At 42.6% G+C, this 16,687-nt stretch overlaps 1 long non-coding RNA gene across 1 annotated transcript; it reads left to right on the top strand.

The window, feature by feature from the left end:
- The first annotated feature begins 7,956 nt into the window (after positions 1-7,956).
- LOC121820390 (uncharacterized) lies at positions 7,957-16,301 on the top strand. The gene is made up of 3 exons (XR_006060903.2): positions 7,957-8,102; positions 8,183-8,253; positions 13,892-16,301. It is a non-coding gene; the product is annotated as an uncharacterized LOC121820390 (long non-coding RNA).
- The last annotated feature ends 386 nt before the right edge of the window (positions 16,302-16,687 follow it).

Genomic DNA, 16,687 nt, shown 5'->3' with positions numbered 1-16,687 from the left:
GCAAAGAGTAGCCCTGCTCACAGCAATAAGACAAAGCCCACACACAGCAACAAAGACCCAGTGCAGTCAAAAATTAATTAATTTTTTAAAAACAAAGTTCTATTTTTAAAAAAAGCTTGCAAGAAAAGGAACTTTTATTTGAAACAGAGTACAGCTTCCATTAAAAAGACCTACACTGCATGGCTAATTACTTTTCAACAAGGTGCCAAGACAGATAATTCAATAGAGAAAAGATTGTCAATAATAGGTAATGGATAGTCCATATGGAAACAAATTCACCTTGACCCTCACTTTACAACATACAAAGATTAACTCAAAATGGATCATAGACCTAAATGTAATGATTAAAATTAAGCAAACTTATAGGAGAAAATCATTTTGACATTGTATTAGGCAAAGACTACATAAGAAGGACAAAACAACACAAACTATAACCTTTAAAAATGACAAATGGGTATCATCAAGCTTAAAAATTAATATGCTTAAAGATAAACCACGAGACTGGATATATTTTACAAAACTTAAATCTGGCCTAAATTTTAAAGAATTTAGATAAATTATATTTATTTAATTTATTACAATAATAAGATGAACAACACAATTTAAAAACCAGGCAAAAAATTTATAAATGCTTCACAAAAAAAGATATATGAGTAACAGATAAATACATTTTTTAAATGGCCAACATCGAGTCTTCAGAGAAAAACAATTAAGACCATACTGAGATATTTTAGAGGCATATTATTAGCTACACAAAACTTTAGAGCTGTCGAAAAGATGGATACAGTGACATCATTCTTTAAATTTGATTTGTTGTATACCAAATGTTGTGAATATATTTTTAGAGTAATATTTCTTAGAGTTTTTTGAACACATTTCCTCTAAATATACACAAATATATTTAGAATATATATACTATGTATAATCTTGTTTGTGTTTTTAAAATTAGTTCTAACTAAAGGTTTTTAGTGAAAATATCAATGAAATATATTCCCGCAAATGTCTGAAAATTTTAAAAAACTGGCAATAGCAAATATTAACGAGAATGTAAAGCCATTGTAACTCTAGCCACTTTGGAAAATAGTATGGTAGTACCTTATAAAGTTAAATATACATTTAGCATGTGACCAAGAAATCCGCCTGCAATGAGGGAAACCTGGGTTCCATCCTGGGCCTGGAAAATTCCATGGACAGGAGCCAGGTGTCCAATAAATAGGACAATGGATAAACAAACTGTGATATATTCATAAAACGTTATGCAACAACTAAAAAGGAATAAACTATGGCCACATAACAATGTGAGTGTATCTCCAAAACATACTGATTGAAAAAAGAATAACACAGAAGAGTACATACCACTCGATTCTATTTTCATTAAACTCTAGAATAAGCAAATTTAACCAAAGGTGGAAACATTTGAAACATTGATTGCTTCTGCAGGGATGGGGAAAAGGAAAAAAACTCCAGGAGACAGAGTTCAAAACTTATATGAAGACGTTCACTATTTCTCTCTTTCTTTAGCTTACACTTAAACGGCTTAGTTTCCTATTTAGTTTCTTTAAGCAGTTCTTGTTCCTTGTCTCAGCAGATTTTACCTCCTGTACTGGTATTTTGGTCTCGGGAAGCTGACAGTTTGATGAATAAGATGAAGAATCTGTCAGAGAGACACAATGTGGAGTAACACAGCTTGCTACTCTTCCACATGTGTCCAGGGGTCAGAGATCCTACTGGTCACTTTTGAGAAGAGTTGTAATTACAGATCTATAGCTGATATGAAGAGACAGACCTCAAAAAGATTGTAAAAACTAGGACAAAATGCATGCCATATAATGTGTGTGTGTGTGTGTGTGTGTGTGTGTGTGCGCGCACACACACGAATGCACGCTTAGTCATTCAGTCGTGTCTGACTGTTTGCAACCTCACGGACTGCAGTGCACCAGGCTCATCTGTCCATGGAATATTCCAGTCATGAATATCTGAGTGGGTTGTCATTTCCTACTCCAGGAGATCCTCCTGACCCAGGGACTGAACCCTCATCTCTTGCGTCTACTGCATTGGTAGGCGTATTCTATACCACTGCACCACTTGGGAAGCCCATGCCATATAATACTATTTATGCAAAATTTTAAAGCATACATACAATGCTATAGTTTGATTGTAGAATCAAAGTATAAACACATGAACAGTGAAAGTCGCTCAATCGTGTCTTGACTGTTTGTGACCCCATGGATTGTAGTCCACCAGACTCCTCTGTTCATGGGATTTCCCAGGCAAGAATACTGGAATGGGTTGCCATTCCCTCCTCCAGGGGATTTTTCCCTGACCCAGGGATCGAACCCAGGTCTCCCGCATTGCGGGACAGATTCTTTACCATCTGAGTCACCAGAGATGGGAAGTATATGCACTAACTTCAGGGTGCTGGTTGCGTCTAGCAAGAGAGGGCTAGGGAATAGTTATAAAGGGATCATCAGTTACATCGAAATCTATTTAATATCTAGGGCTTCCCTGGTGGATCAGATGGTAAAGAATTTGCCTACAATGCAGGAGACCTGGGTTCTATCCCTGGGTCAGAAAGATCCCATGGAGAAGGGAAGGCTACCCACTCCAGTATTCTTGCCTGAAGAATTTCATGGACAGAGGAGCCTGGCAAGCTATCTAGTCCATGGGATCGAAAAGAGGCAGGCACGATTCAGCAACCACGTCACATGCACGCATTTAATATCTATCCATATTAAAATTGCTGAAAACTGTGGTTTGGATTGGGGTGGATATTTTGTAACATTACTCTCTGTACTTCTCTGTGTGTGTGACACTTTTCATAATCAAACACAACAGAAGATTGAGACAGACGTTAGCCTTGTGGGCTGGACAGCCCTGATACTGGTAGCATCTCTCCCAGTATCTGACTGCCTGAAGCATTCAAAAAAAGAAACAACCTATGCCTCACCAAGAATGATTTTTTTAAAAATATTTGTTTATTTATTTGGTTGCACTGGGTCTTAGTTGCAACACTCAGGATCTTGAGTTGCTGTATTTGAACTCTTTAGTTGTAGCAGGCAGGATCTAGTTCCCTGACCAGGGATGGAGCTCCAGCCCCTTGAATTGGGAGTGCAGAGTCTTAGCCATTGGACCACCAGGGCAGTACCGCTAACAGTCTTCTTAGTAGCATCTTAGAAAAGGAAAGTCTCCTTTCCCTCTTAGCAAGTGTTCTCGAGAAAAATCTATTGACAACTACATCTTCCCTTTTCTGAGTATCAACTTCTATCAACGTATAATTCCCAAGAAACAGAGCTCAAGTCCAAAACAGATCAAGTCAAACCAGTCTTGTCTGAACCACATAAGAGGAATTTCAGCATAATTAAAGGTCCCTTTAAACCTGGAATTTCTATGGTTGATCTTTTTTTCCGAGAAAGTTTTTTAAGTTATGAGATGCTTTTCTCCTCAACCACCAATAGAACAAACCATCAGTTATACCTACAGGTTCAAATTTTTGTTTTTGTTATTTAATAATGTAGTTAGCAACTTGGCCACTGGATGCTACTCTTGTTGTAAATAGTAATCGAAAATAACCCATTTATCTGGAAGCAGCATCTAAAAATCCCAAAGTGAAGTGAACTCGCTCAGTCGTGTCCGACTCTTTGAGACCCCATAGACTGTAACCTACCAGGCTACTCCGTCCGTGGGATTCTCCAGGCAAGAATACTGGAGTGGGTTGCCATTTCCTCCTCCAAAAAGGAGTTGTTAACTATCAGTGAGAAGAGTGCTTTATCTGGGACACTGAGATGATCAGAGCAAGTACAATGTACTATTACCATTAAAAATTTTTTAATTAAAAAAAAAAACAGAAATTAAGCTCCAAGACCAGCATTACATTTCCAACCAATGGACTACCAATGTTAGGGCATCCCTGGTGGCTCAGACAGTAAAGAATCTACCTGCAATGCACAAGACCTGGCTTCGATCCCTGGGTTAGGAAGATACCCTGGAGAAGGAAATGGCAACCCACTCCAGAATTCCTGCCTGGAGAATTCCATGTTAGCATTCTCTGATGGTGGTTCAGATTAAATGAGTATCCGCATTAAATGAATGACTTGGATAGTCACCTAAATCTATTTATATTTTTCCCAGAACACATATCACATTTCACTATATCTCTTAATTTGCTTATTAGTTTTGCTGACTGTGTCTACCCACTCCAGAATATAGCTGATGCCTGAGAGCAGGCATCTCAGTCTGTGCTGTTCACTGCCTGTGACATAGCTAATGTTCAGTAACTAGTTGTAGACTGAATGAATTTCTTCATTTTATAATCCCTATCTGCCAAATAGGGCTTCCCTGATAGCTCAGTTGGTAAAGAATCCACCTGCAATGCAGGAGACCTGGTTCGATTCCTGGATTGGGAAGATCCACTGGAGAAGGAATAGGCTACCCATTCCAGTATGCTTGGGCTTCCCTTGTGGCTCAGCTGGTAAAGAATCTGCCTGCAATGCTCAATAATGATCTTAACAATAAAACAAATATGGCTACTCTTTTATTGAGGACTGACTACATGCCAGATGCTAGGCTAAGCGCTTTACATACACTTCATTTGCTGGTTTAACAGCCCCCTGTGACCCAGGTATGTGTCTCACCTTGTGAATAAGAGGAAACCCAGACTTAGGATAAGTGAACTGCCTTAGGTCATACAATGAAGAAGAAGCCGAGCGGGGATTTGAATGACAGTCTGTGAAATGCCATAGTAGGCTCCTAAACCCTGTCTCACATGCTAACATAGTAGGAGACTTAGACTTACGTGTCCAACACCAGGAAAAAACTGATTTCTCTCGGCTCCAATTAGAACTGGTAACTTTGCAGTATCTAGTAACGCCCTTGCCCTTTACCAGCTCCCTTCCACTGTTACGTGTGACATACTCATAGAAAGAAAAACTGGTGTTCCCTCACAAATTCAGACTTGTCCTCACCCCTACCACATGGCACAGGACCTTGTCACAAGGTCACTCTGATTAATAATGATGTTGCTTTGTCAAGTACATTCACTTTTTTTTAAAAAAAGATTTACTTTTATTTATTCGGCTGCATGGAGTCTTTCAAATGGGATCTTCACTTGCTTGCAGCATACAAACCCTTAGTTGTGGCATGTGGGATCTAGTTCCCTGACCAGGGATCAAACCTGGGCCCCCTTCATTGGGAGCTCGGAGTCTTAGCCCCTGAACCAACAGAGAAGTCCCCACATTCATTCTTGAAGTCAAGAGACAATCATGAGGTTCTTAGAAGTGTGTTTTAGGGGAAAAAGCTTGAGCTTTGGAATTGTACAGTCCTGGGCTCAAATGTTCTTCCTGTATTTGCCACCAGTATGATATTTGAAAGCTATTTGATCCTTCAGGGCTCCGGTTTTTCACTAGTAAAGTGGAAATACTGACACCTACCTCTTGAAGTTGTTGAGAATTTAAAGAAGATTCTGGCAATAAATATTAAGGCTCTTTCTCTTTCACATGGAGACATAGGGACAAACTAGTTTTCCCCCCACACACCCCCAGTTAGAAAAAAAAGGAAGGAGAGTCGAAAAGACTCGGACACAACTGGGCAACTGAACAACCAGAGTGAAGACATAGCAACGTGTCTCATCTTGTTTGAGTCTTGTTTCGAAGAGAATGAGGTACAAGGCAAGGAGAAAGGAACTGAGTTATTTCTCTTTAAGTCCCCTCTACTCTGGGCATGTGAACTTCCATTGTGAGTGATAGAGAGGGGCTAAGTTAAAGTGAGGAGAGGGACGGTCTTGATGGTCTAGTGGATAAGACTCCGTACTTCCAATGCAGGAGACACAGGTTCCATCCCTGGTCTGGAAACTCAGATCCCACATGCCGTTTGGCTCAGCCAGGAAAGAAAGAAGCACAGTCTCTCTCTTTCCCTTCCCCCATCATCCCCAAAAAGAAAAGAAGGTTTGTTGATGAAAAAAAAAAAAAAGAAGTGAGGAGAGGACCAGGGAAGGGAAAACTCAGGGAGATTTGTCCAGATCTCCAGTTGCTATAAAACAACCAGAATGGGTTCTCTTTTTCTCACTGATTTGAAGAGCTCTTTACATATTCTGAAGAGTAATTCTTTTATCTGTTAAAAGTACGCATCTAAACACCCCTTTGCAATCTGTGACTGTCTTTTTCTTTTCTTTTTTTTGTCTTTTTCTAAAATTTATTTATTTTTAATTGAAGGATAATTGCTTTACACTATTGTGTTGGCCATACATCAACATGAATCCACCATGGGTATACATAAGTCCCCTCCCTTTTGAACCTCCCTCCCACCTCCCACCCTGTTATGACAGTCTTTTTAATTTTTTTATTGGTGTTATTTTTTTAGTGGTATGAGTATTTATTGCTTTAAAAGTTTAAAAAGGCAAATAAAGCATTTTAAAAATAAAGAATTTAGCATTTTAAAAAACCAAGGTAAATGCATATTTAACTGGTACGCAAGTGTCAGGCTATTAGTTATAATTACTCTTTTCTATATTTTGTGATAGTTTATAAAACAAAAATAAAAACAAACACCAAGGAAAATTTTGACCCTTATTCCTCTCACCTCAAGCCCTAAACAAGATAAGCACACAAACCTCTTTCTTTTCCTGATCTTAAACATACTTTATGGAAGGTTATTGGACACAGGACAAGAAAACTGCATCTAAAAATGACTTGGAATTCTGGGGACATTCTTGGCTAAGACACCCAATCATAGGAACAGCCCCAGGCCAAATTGTGAAAGAGTTACGTGTCTCTGGGCGCCTCCATTCCTGAACCCCCACCCTATCCTTTCAACATCTTCTCCTCCCCCCAGGCACCTGGTAGCCTCATTGGATTCCCAAAGTCACCTCTCCCAGCCCTGGTCACAGATAGTCACACAGAAGTAAAAAAACCATCTAAACGTGAATTCAACCCCAGAAGTGTTTCCAGGTTGAAAGTCTTTAGAGAATGACAGAGACAGACAAATGAAAACAGTCAGAATTCCTCAGCGTGGTTTCTCAAAAGCAGGCACAAAACGACCCAGAAGCTCCCAACATTTCCACACCCTCTACTGCTGGAGTGCGGAGTTGCCATCTTGCAATCCATCAGAGCCCAGGGGCCACCCAGCCCACAGAGCTTCCCTTGTCTTATCTGTGCTGGGCTCCGTGGGAGACTTGGGGCTGGGGGGAGTGATGTCTGCGAAGAGAACACCAAAATCCCTCTCCTCGGGGGGCATTCAGTCTATGTTTGTGATGGGGAGGGGAGAGCAATAAGGGTCTTGAGAAGGTCTACAAATAAAGCGAGGCAACTTACGTTGTATTATCTTTGACAATAAGTACTTTGGAGAAGAACCAAGCAGGAAAGGGGACCAGCAGAGCAGAGGGCGGGACTGATGCACTTTGACCGGGTAAGGTCGGGGTGTCATTTGAGCAAAGACTTGAAGAAGAAGGTGAAGGGTGAGCCAGGAGGCTCTGTAAGGAAAAGGGGGCAGCAAGTAGGTGAGCCGCCCCACCTCCCAGCTCTCCAACACTCCCTCAACATTCCCTGTCCTTCAAGACTGAACCTCGCAAGTTCTGAGAAGACATCATGCGATGTTTTGCTTCACTAGTTTGTATACACTGTTCCCTTTGCCTGAGATCCACTGCCTGTCTTTTCTGCCTGGCCAATTCCTACTTGTCCTTCCTGACCCAGATCAGATGCCACCCCCCACCCCCACCATAAAACCTCCTTCAGTGCCTCTAAACAGATGCGCTTTCAAAATACTGCATTCACTTCTTACTAGAAACCCACACCCCTCTTCTGGGGGAGTGTTTCACAGTATTCTCACAATAAGGGGTAAGCTGTTACTACCATCACTGCTGTTAGACCTACAAGAAAACAAGTTCTAACAGGTTGAGTAACTGGTCCTGGGTCATCAGCTAGATTTGGAAGGCAGGACGTTAAAGTCAACAACCTATGCTGCAAAACAAGGCTCTTCCTGAAAAACCTAGGAGCCTCATCAGGCACTGGGTAAAGCATATTTGTTTCAGCATGTTCTGCTATTTCTTGATCAACTTGAGGACAGACCCCATTTTTGTTCGGATGGAGGAGAGGTTGTCTGGAGAGTATCAGGTAAATATTTGTTCAATGAATAAAGGGATGAATTAATCAGCAACAGTGCAGGCACTCATGTGGAATTTATTTTTGAGCAGGAGCCTTCCTGTGCCACCTAAATCATACCTCGGGGGTGACTACTCAGTCCACCTGACCTCACCAGAATCAGGTAATGCTAGGAGAAGGGATTCTTTCGGCATTTGGCTATACTCTTTCCACTTTGGGCACCCTTAAGTAAGTCGGGCGGGGGTCAGGTCAGCAAATAGAGCCACGGAACATACAGGTGGCAGGCCAACGGTACCTGGGGCCAGAGGCCACAAGGCAGTGAGACCTGGGGACTAAGCCTCTCTCACCTTTGCATCTTAGCTGTCTCGGTATTTCTTTCCAAAACACACAAGTAAACTTCAGACCCCAGATCTCCAAGCAGGGCAGGAAGAGAGTGTATTTTCCCCAGACTTTCTGAAAAGGTGGAGAGTGTAGTTTTCCATTGACTGGACCCTATAGCTTCCCCAGCGGCTCAACAGGTAAAGAATCTATCTGCAACAGTGAAAATACAGGAGACGCAGGTTCAGTCCCTGGGTCAGGAAGATCCCCTGGAGAAGGAAATTGCAACTCACTCCAGTATTCTTGCCCAGGAAATCCTATGGACAGAGGAGCCTGGTGGGCTACAGTCCAAAGGGTGGCAAAGAGTCACACATGTCTGAGAGACTTAGCACACACTCATGCAAGGTAATAAATGAGATGCTGTGTTCAAACTCTGGTAGAAGAGAAAAGGAAGGGAAGAAGGTCTAAGAGTGGCCAAGAAAGAGGGAAGAGCAGGTCTTGAAGGCGACTTTCTAACAGAGGCTTAATCTCTGTTCCAGGTAGGCACCTGTGAAATATTTACCAAGTAAATTAGCTGGATCTATGGGAGGGAAACTATTTTGCTTCCGGCAGTTGGAGATGGTGTTTTTCTTCCAAATCAGGATGAGGAAACATCTATGTCACTCTTTTCAGTTTCTAAAGGGCTTTCTACATGCAGCGTCTCAATATGAAACTGGGGGTGGCTAATTGTCGCTTCTCCACCTCCTTCCTTCACTCATCTGCAACCATATTCATACAGCACCCAGGACATGCCAGGTATGTGCAACGAGCTCAGATACCTAGAAGCCGCAGCCTGTCTACCAAGAGCTCGGGTCCCGAAGGGAGGCCACACAAGTGACATATGGAGGTAGTCAGAGGAGCCGAAAGAGCCGTCTGTCAGGCCCTCACGTCAGCCCAAAACAGGGGAGAAGGTCTCCAAAGATGAGTCCAAAGATGAGTGAGCAAAGTCTAAGAAATCTGTTCAGTGTTTTTCTTTTGACTGAATTATCTTATTGTTTAAACATGAAAGCAATGTCCTATGTTCTAAGGGAGATAGAAGGGCTGAGATAAAAGCCCTGAAGTATTCTACTTCCCTAGAGTCCCAGCACCCCCTCCTGGGTGGATGAGCTCTGGATGAGCTCTCAGCTCCACGTGGAGGCAGGGGACAAAAGGGAAACCCCACCCCCACCTGCTCTTTGTAGCCTAGAACACCAAAATCCAAACTCTACTCTTATCTAATTCTGTTAAACATGTAAAACACTGGCAGAGGCAATGCATGACCCCAGGTGCCTCTTTGCAAAACACAGAGAGGGACATATGTATAGGGAATGTGTGAGTGTATGCTAAGTCGCTTCAGTCGTGTACGACTCTGCAGCCCCATGGACTGTAGCCCACCGGGCTCCACTGTGCATGGGATTCTCCAGGTAAGAATACTGGAGCGGGTTGCCATGCCCTCCTCCAGGGGATCTTCCCAACCCAGGGATCAAACCCAGATCTCCTACAGGCCAGATTCATTACCATCTGAGCTACCAGGGAAGCCCATATATATATGTGTGTACACATATATGTGTGTGTACATATATGTGTGTGTACATATATGTGTGTACATGTGTGTGTACGTGTGTGTGTGTGTGTGTGTGTGTGTGTGTGTGTGTGTGTGCATAGATGGACATCTCCTCTAAGGTTGGCTCCAGCTCTAGCTTTTCTTTTACAGCTCACATCCATATCAACCATTTTCATCTCAGGTGCTTTCATGGTATGTTATCTTGAGAACTGAGGGTTTGTGATCAGAGCACAAGGAGGCAGAGTGGGAAGGGGAAGAGTCTGGGAGGCTGAGAATGAGGGAGTACTTTGGTGAGGTGGGTGAGGAAAAGGTTTGAAAAGGGGAGGAATCCTCCCACCTTTATCCCTCCCTCTTTGGAAGTCATTTTCTTTTCTTTCCTGGTATCCCTTGCTGTTCCTCCACTAGAAATGATGTTGAATACCAGCATCACCAAGGTTTCCATCTCATACTTTGGCCCCAGTAGGAGTCACAGTCTTAAATTTTTAGGCCTATTGTGGGTCGGGCACTGAGTACTTTCTATTATACTTGGAGAGTGTTTTGAAGCAGATGCCTTCAGACCACACCATAAAGAAGAAATAGGTAGAGGGACTTCCCTGGTGGCCCAGAGGTAAAGAATCCACCTTGCAATGAAGGAAGGAAACTAAGATCTCACATGCTACAGAGCAACTAGGCCCACATACGCTGGAGGCCATTTGCCACAACTAGAGAGTCCATGTGCCGCATGGAAAAGATCCCTCATGCAGGAACCAAGACCCGAGGCAGCCAAAGAAAGAAAGAAAGAAAGAATAAATAGGTAGAGTAAAAACAACGAAACTTTGTGTAGAATCTCACCATTGTCCGAGAGATGTATTACCTCACTATCCCTGCAGCACAGCCCTTTGAGCTGGGCAGTCTCCACATCTCAAAGACCAGGAACAAGGCCATGTAGAGTCAGAAAGGAAACCCAAGGTCACATGTCTGGTTATCACTGGGTGTAAACAGTGGGACACAAATACTAAGGAAGAAGTTGCAGGGAGAGTTCATAACCCACTCCATTTGCGGCCAGTGGGCCAGCAGGGTAAACCATACCACTCAGCTCCAGCATGTCAAAGGAGAAAGGATCACCTCAAATGTACCATATAGCGATACCTAGCATCTCCGTCTCTGCAGCTTCCTTCTTCCTAAGATTTGAAAACTAGAGGGTATGAAGAAAAGGGAACCCTCCTACCCAGTGCTGGGAATATAAATTGGTACAGCCACAATGGAAGTTCCTTAAAAACTAAAAATAGAGTTACCATATGATATAGCCATCCCACTCCTAGGCATATATCCAGAAAAGAGGAAAACTCTAATTCAAAAAGATGTTCACAGCAGCACTATTTACAGTAGCTAAGACATGGAAGCAACCTAAGGGCCTTTCCAGTGACAGAAAAATGGATGAAGACGACGTGGCACGTGCATACACAATAGAACGTTACTCAGCCAAAGGGGAAAGGGTTAGGGAGGGATAAGTTAGGAGTCTGGGATTAACAGAAGCACACTACTGTATATAAAACAGATAAACAACAAAGACCTACTGTAAAGCACAGGGAACTATATTTAATATCTTGTAATAACCTATAATGGAAAAGAATCTGGAAAAGTATAGAGATAAATATATGTGTATAACCGAATCATTTTGCTGTATACCTGAAACTAACATAACATTGTAATTCAACTAAACTTTAATAATAATAAAAAAAAAAGATTTGAAAACCAAGTAAGGAAAATCTACTAAAGAAAATCAGTTCTTTGATCATGATCCCCTCCCCACCCTTTATTCTACTTAGAACCAGCTGTGTAAGAAATAAACCTCTTCTGGGGCATTTAAAACTTGCAGGTTTTGCCAGTTCAACAAACAGTTACTTTACTTTTCCACCCCATTCCATGCAGAGGGTGGGTCATGACTCAGCAGACACCTGGGGGTGTCCACAGGAGAGCACCAAGTGGGGGCCAGGGGCTAGTTTGAGGTTCCAAAGCTCCTCCACCCAGAGCAGCGGACCAAGGCTTCAGCTGTGACCTTGTGTCCTTTCCCAGCTCCAAAGGCACTTCCACTCAGACCTCAGGCTTGGACAGAACCCTAACGATAAAAATATAACAATTAAAAATAGAAAAACAAATATAAATACTACTGCCTCCCTCATAGAAACATGAGCACGTTATATAGAGTCTCTATCAGAATTTCTTGCTCAAAGAATTTTTGGTATTAACATCCTTTCAAGTCAACGGCAAGGTGAATTCAAGGTGAATTCCCAGAGCCTAGGGAGGCGCTTGCTGCTCAGCAAGTATTTATTGACTGACTCTCCCAACCTGCACCCGGACACACCTCAGGCAAAGAAGACATGCAGGGAGATGGAGCAAGCCCTCGAGTCTGCTGCGGAAGGCTAAGGGCTTCTCTGGTATGTGCAAGCAAGGGTTTTAAAGTTTAATGAAGACTGCTACAGTGTGGGTTAGGTCAGGACCCACAGCAATACATTCTATTGGACTGAAACATCAGAGAATAAGGTGGTGCCTGGGAGCTCTCCTGAAGGCAGGCTCCCTGAGAGCAGGCAACACCATCTAGTTTATCCCATGTCAATCAGAAAGTAGACTGGCCCTGGAAGAAGTCACGTAAGCCCTCCTCTCCTCAGTTCCACATCTGTGAAATACAAAAAAGGAGATGCCCGTGTCAATGGCTGTGTAAAGGCTTATGTGCGTGCTTGGTCGTGTCTGACTCTGTGACCTCATGGACGTAGCCAGCCTGGCTCCTCTGTCCATGGGAATTTTCAGGAAAGAATACTGGAGTGGGTTGCCATGCCCTCCTCAGGGATCTTCCTGACCCAGAGATCAAATTGAGGTCTCTTATATCTCCTGCATTTGCAGGTGGATTCTTTACCGTCGAGCAGCTTAGATCAGGGGCTTCCCAAGTGGCAATAGTGGTAAAGAACCCACCTGCCAAAGCAACAAATAAAACAGTTCAGTCCCTGGGTCAGGAAGATCCCCTGGAGGAGGGCATGGCAACCTACTCCAGTATTCTTGCCTGGAAAATCCCAAGAACAGAAGAGCCTGGCAGGCTACAGTGCATGGGGTCACAACAGTCAGACACCATTGAGGAGGTTTAGCATGCACACACACACAGCTTAGATTAAACAATGTGTGCGAAGGTCTCTGAGGAGATTAACATTAACATTCCCTGGGTAAGTACAGGTATTCTCTTTGTCTGCCCAGCATTGTGTAGAGGGACTTTATAAGCACGTGTGAGACAGAATACAAGAAATCTCATTTAAAATGAAATCAGAAGGCTAGAATGAAGAGCCCTTAGGCACTGTCACTTGAGGTCAATTAAAAACAGAAGCAAGTCAGTTACAGACCCCAACAGGAAGAGTTCTCCATGCCCAGCAACACACCCAGCCAATGGAAAACTCCTGCCATCCCAAACTCTTGCTTTCCGCCAATGGACTTGCATTCAAAACAACTCTTCCCAACTTCCTTTCCTCTATAAAGTCATGCTTGTTTGCCGTTGGGCTCACCTATATTTTTGCCATAACTTTGTTGTCCGAATTGCAATTCCTCTGCTGTTCTCAAATCAACCCATGATGCTGGTAAAATAACTGGCTGTTCAATTTTTTATAACAATACACTCACTGAAAGAATAACTAAAGGATGGCAAATCACTCTTTGTAGATTCTGGGTGGACAGACCACTGGGAGAATATTTCAGGGCAGCAGCCTAGGAGTGAGCGGTGAAAGTCGCTCAGTCGTGTCTGACTCCTAGTAGACTAGGAGGAGGGGTTCAAATGAGTGGATAGAGGGGTGTCAGAAGTGTCACAGGCACCACCGGGGTGCCTTAGGGAGTGGTGGTGCTGGTGGTGGTTTAGTCACTAAGTCGTGTCTGACTCCTGCAGGAGTACTGGAAACCAAAGGAGAGAATCCGAGTGTCTCGAAGTGTCCCATGAGCATCTGTGAATACAGTCACCAAGTGAAGGGGAGTTTCAGTGAAACTTTAGGGGAAAAGGGGTGGCTTGGCATATTATACACAAGAAAGAATCTAAGCTGAAGGCATTAAAAACAGCACAAAATACACTGAAACATAGCATCCATCCAGCATTACCCACGAGAAAGTCGCGACCACGTGGAACTCAAGAATTCTGTTCACTCAGAGACTTTATCCAGGAAGTAACTCTGACCTGCTCTGTGGGTACCTGGTCCAGTCCCTCTGATGGTAACTCTTAGCCCAGGACTTTGGAAGGCACTTCCTAAAAAGCCATCCAGTTCTCAATCCAAGCTCAGGCTTTTTCGGAACACAATCACAGGATGAAGCCCAAGCTTCGTTCTAGAAGGCCCCTTTTTCTCTGTGTGTCCTCATCAGTGAGGCTCTCTCACCAATGTGTGTTGTTTCTGGGTGGCAAGGGAATGAAGTCAGGTGGAGACCCACTTTTTTGAGGCCTCCAAGCTCTACTCAGACTCTCTAGGGGGTCCTTCTCCCTTTTTTCCATTCCAGGCTCTGCTCTGCACCAGAGCCAGTGCCGCTTTGAGAAAAGAGGCAGAGTCAAAAACTCTTTTCTCTTTCTCTATTTTTCTTTCTTTTTTAATTGGGAAAGTTTGAGCACATGTGCAACCTAAAAGAAAGAGGCCAGCAAAAAAGAAGAGATGTTATTTATAATTGCCGTATTTCATCAAACCCAATACACTCTCAATTTAAAAATGAATGAACCATTTTGTATATCATCATTCTTACTTGCCAAATTATGACATCCCATCCTGATTTCAGAGATTTTTTAGTGGGGGAAAATATGTGAAATATCTAATATAAAGAGGTGCTGTCACGTTCATTGGAAAGTTAAGCAAAGCAGTAGTTAGTATTTGTTTAACAAACCCTTATTTAATGTTACTGTGTTCCAGGCACTGTTTTTAGAACTTTATAAATAATAATTAATTTACTCCTTGGGACAACTCTGTGAGGTAATTACTACTGTCATCCCCATTGTACAGATCAGAAAACTGAGGCTTTGAGAGGTTAAGAAATTATTCCAAAGTCATTAAGTAGTAGATGCATGCTACAAATCCCAGTCATTGCACTTAGAGCCTTTCTTCTTTCATTAATCCATCCAACTTTGGTTCACAGTAAAATTCTGGTGACTAAATGAATGAGTGAATGAATGAATTAAAAATTAACAAAAACTGAATTTCAAGCCCAGAACTTAGCATGAATGTCTCCTTTAAGTCCCCTGCTCCTCTTAGGTAAAGGCCAACATGGCTTCCCTAAGTTCAAGGTCAGAGAACTTAAGTAGGAAAGGAGCTGAGAAGACAACAGGGAGAGCGAGATGTGGTGTACAGAAAAGAAACAAAAGTTGCAAAATTAGCAGCATGGCTGGCTTGTAGTTGTGACTCTGCAGTTATCAGTAACGTGGTCTGGACTGTGAAGGGCAGTGTTCTGGGAGAGAGCGCCACCTACTGAATACCATCACCACAACCAGAGAATTTCCTCCAAGTCAGCCAAGAGAGGGGACAAAACAGCTTGAGAAATGGACCTAGAGTGAGAAAGTCAGTTTACCAACAAATGCTCTTGAACCTAAAGCTAAATTCTTCTCCAGGCCATGCAGATGGTAATAGCTCAGATAGTCTTCTCCGGAAGAAGTTAAAGAATCCAGAAAAGATCCTCTTGGCCTGAACAGGCAGGACTCTGCTGAATTCCATGACCTGTGGTCTAGCTCATTTCCATGTTATACAGGGAGACAACGAACGCAAAGGTAAACCCATATTCTTAAAGAAGAAAAAACTAGCAGTTATTGAGTCTCTATTTTGCGCTTTACCAGTGTATTCATTTCACTTTCGTTCGTTCAGTAAATATTTGCTGAGCAGTTACTATGCGCCGAGCACTGCACCCAGACAATGGCAAAACAGCCTTGAACAAAGGCAGTGGTTCCACTTACGAGGCAGAGCAGGAGCAATGGACAGAAAATAAACAAGCACTCCGGTAATTTCAGGCAGTGAGAATCACTGTCAAGAAAATAAAACCAGAAACTGGAGGAAGAGTGATCACATCATTTAAAACTACCAATCAAACAGAGAGTAGCATTCACATATATACACTACCCTGTTTGCTAGTGGGAAGCTGCTGTGTAGCACAAGGAGCTCAGCCTGGTGCTCTGTGATGACCTAAGGGTGAGATGTGGGGGTGGGAGGGAGGCTCAAGAGGAAGGGGAAATATATATATATGTAACTATGACTGATTAACGCTGCTGTACAGTAGAAACCATCACAACTTGCAAAGCAATTAATCTCCAATAAAAATAACTACCAATCATCCTGTGAGATAATATTGTCACTCCAAAAATAATATATAATATATACAGTATGTATTTCATATTGATGAATATTTTTGTATTTTTATGTAATTTTTTATATGTATGTATATAAAATCACTCCCACTCTACGGGCTTTGAGAGGTAAAGTATTTAACTTGAGGCCCATTGAATTCACTTGTTAGGGAGAGAAGAGAGGGAGCAATCACGCTGGCTAGGATTTAATTTTCTGCCTTCCTGAATCCAAAGCCTATCTCTCTTCACTCCTGAGGCTGCCCAGGAAAAGAGGAAGATGGACAATCAGCGTAGGATGTCTTAACTGGCGTGTTCTGTCAGTCAACATCTCAATTTCACTGCAAGAGTTGTTTACAATACCCAAGTGTCTCAAGCGGGGCA

This window comes from Ovis aries, chromosome 9 (assembly GCF_016772045.2).
Source record: "Ovis aries strain OAR_USU_Benz2616 breed Rambouillet chromosome 9, ARS-UI_Ramb_v3.0, whole genome shotgun sequence".
NCBI lineage: Eukaryota > Metazoa > Chordata > Mammalia > Artiodactyla > Bovidae > Ovis > Ovis aries.
The sequence above is the reverse complement of the archived record's forward strand: the minus strand, read 5'-3'. Positions and strand labels throughout refer to the sequence as shown.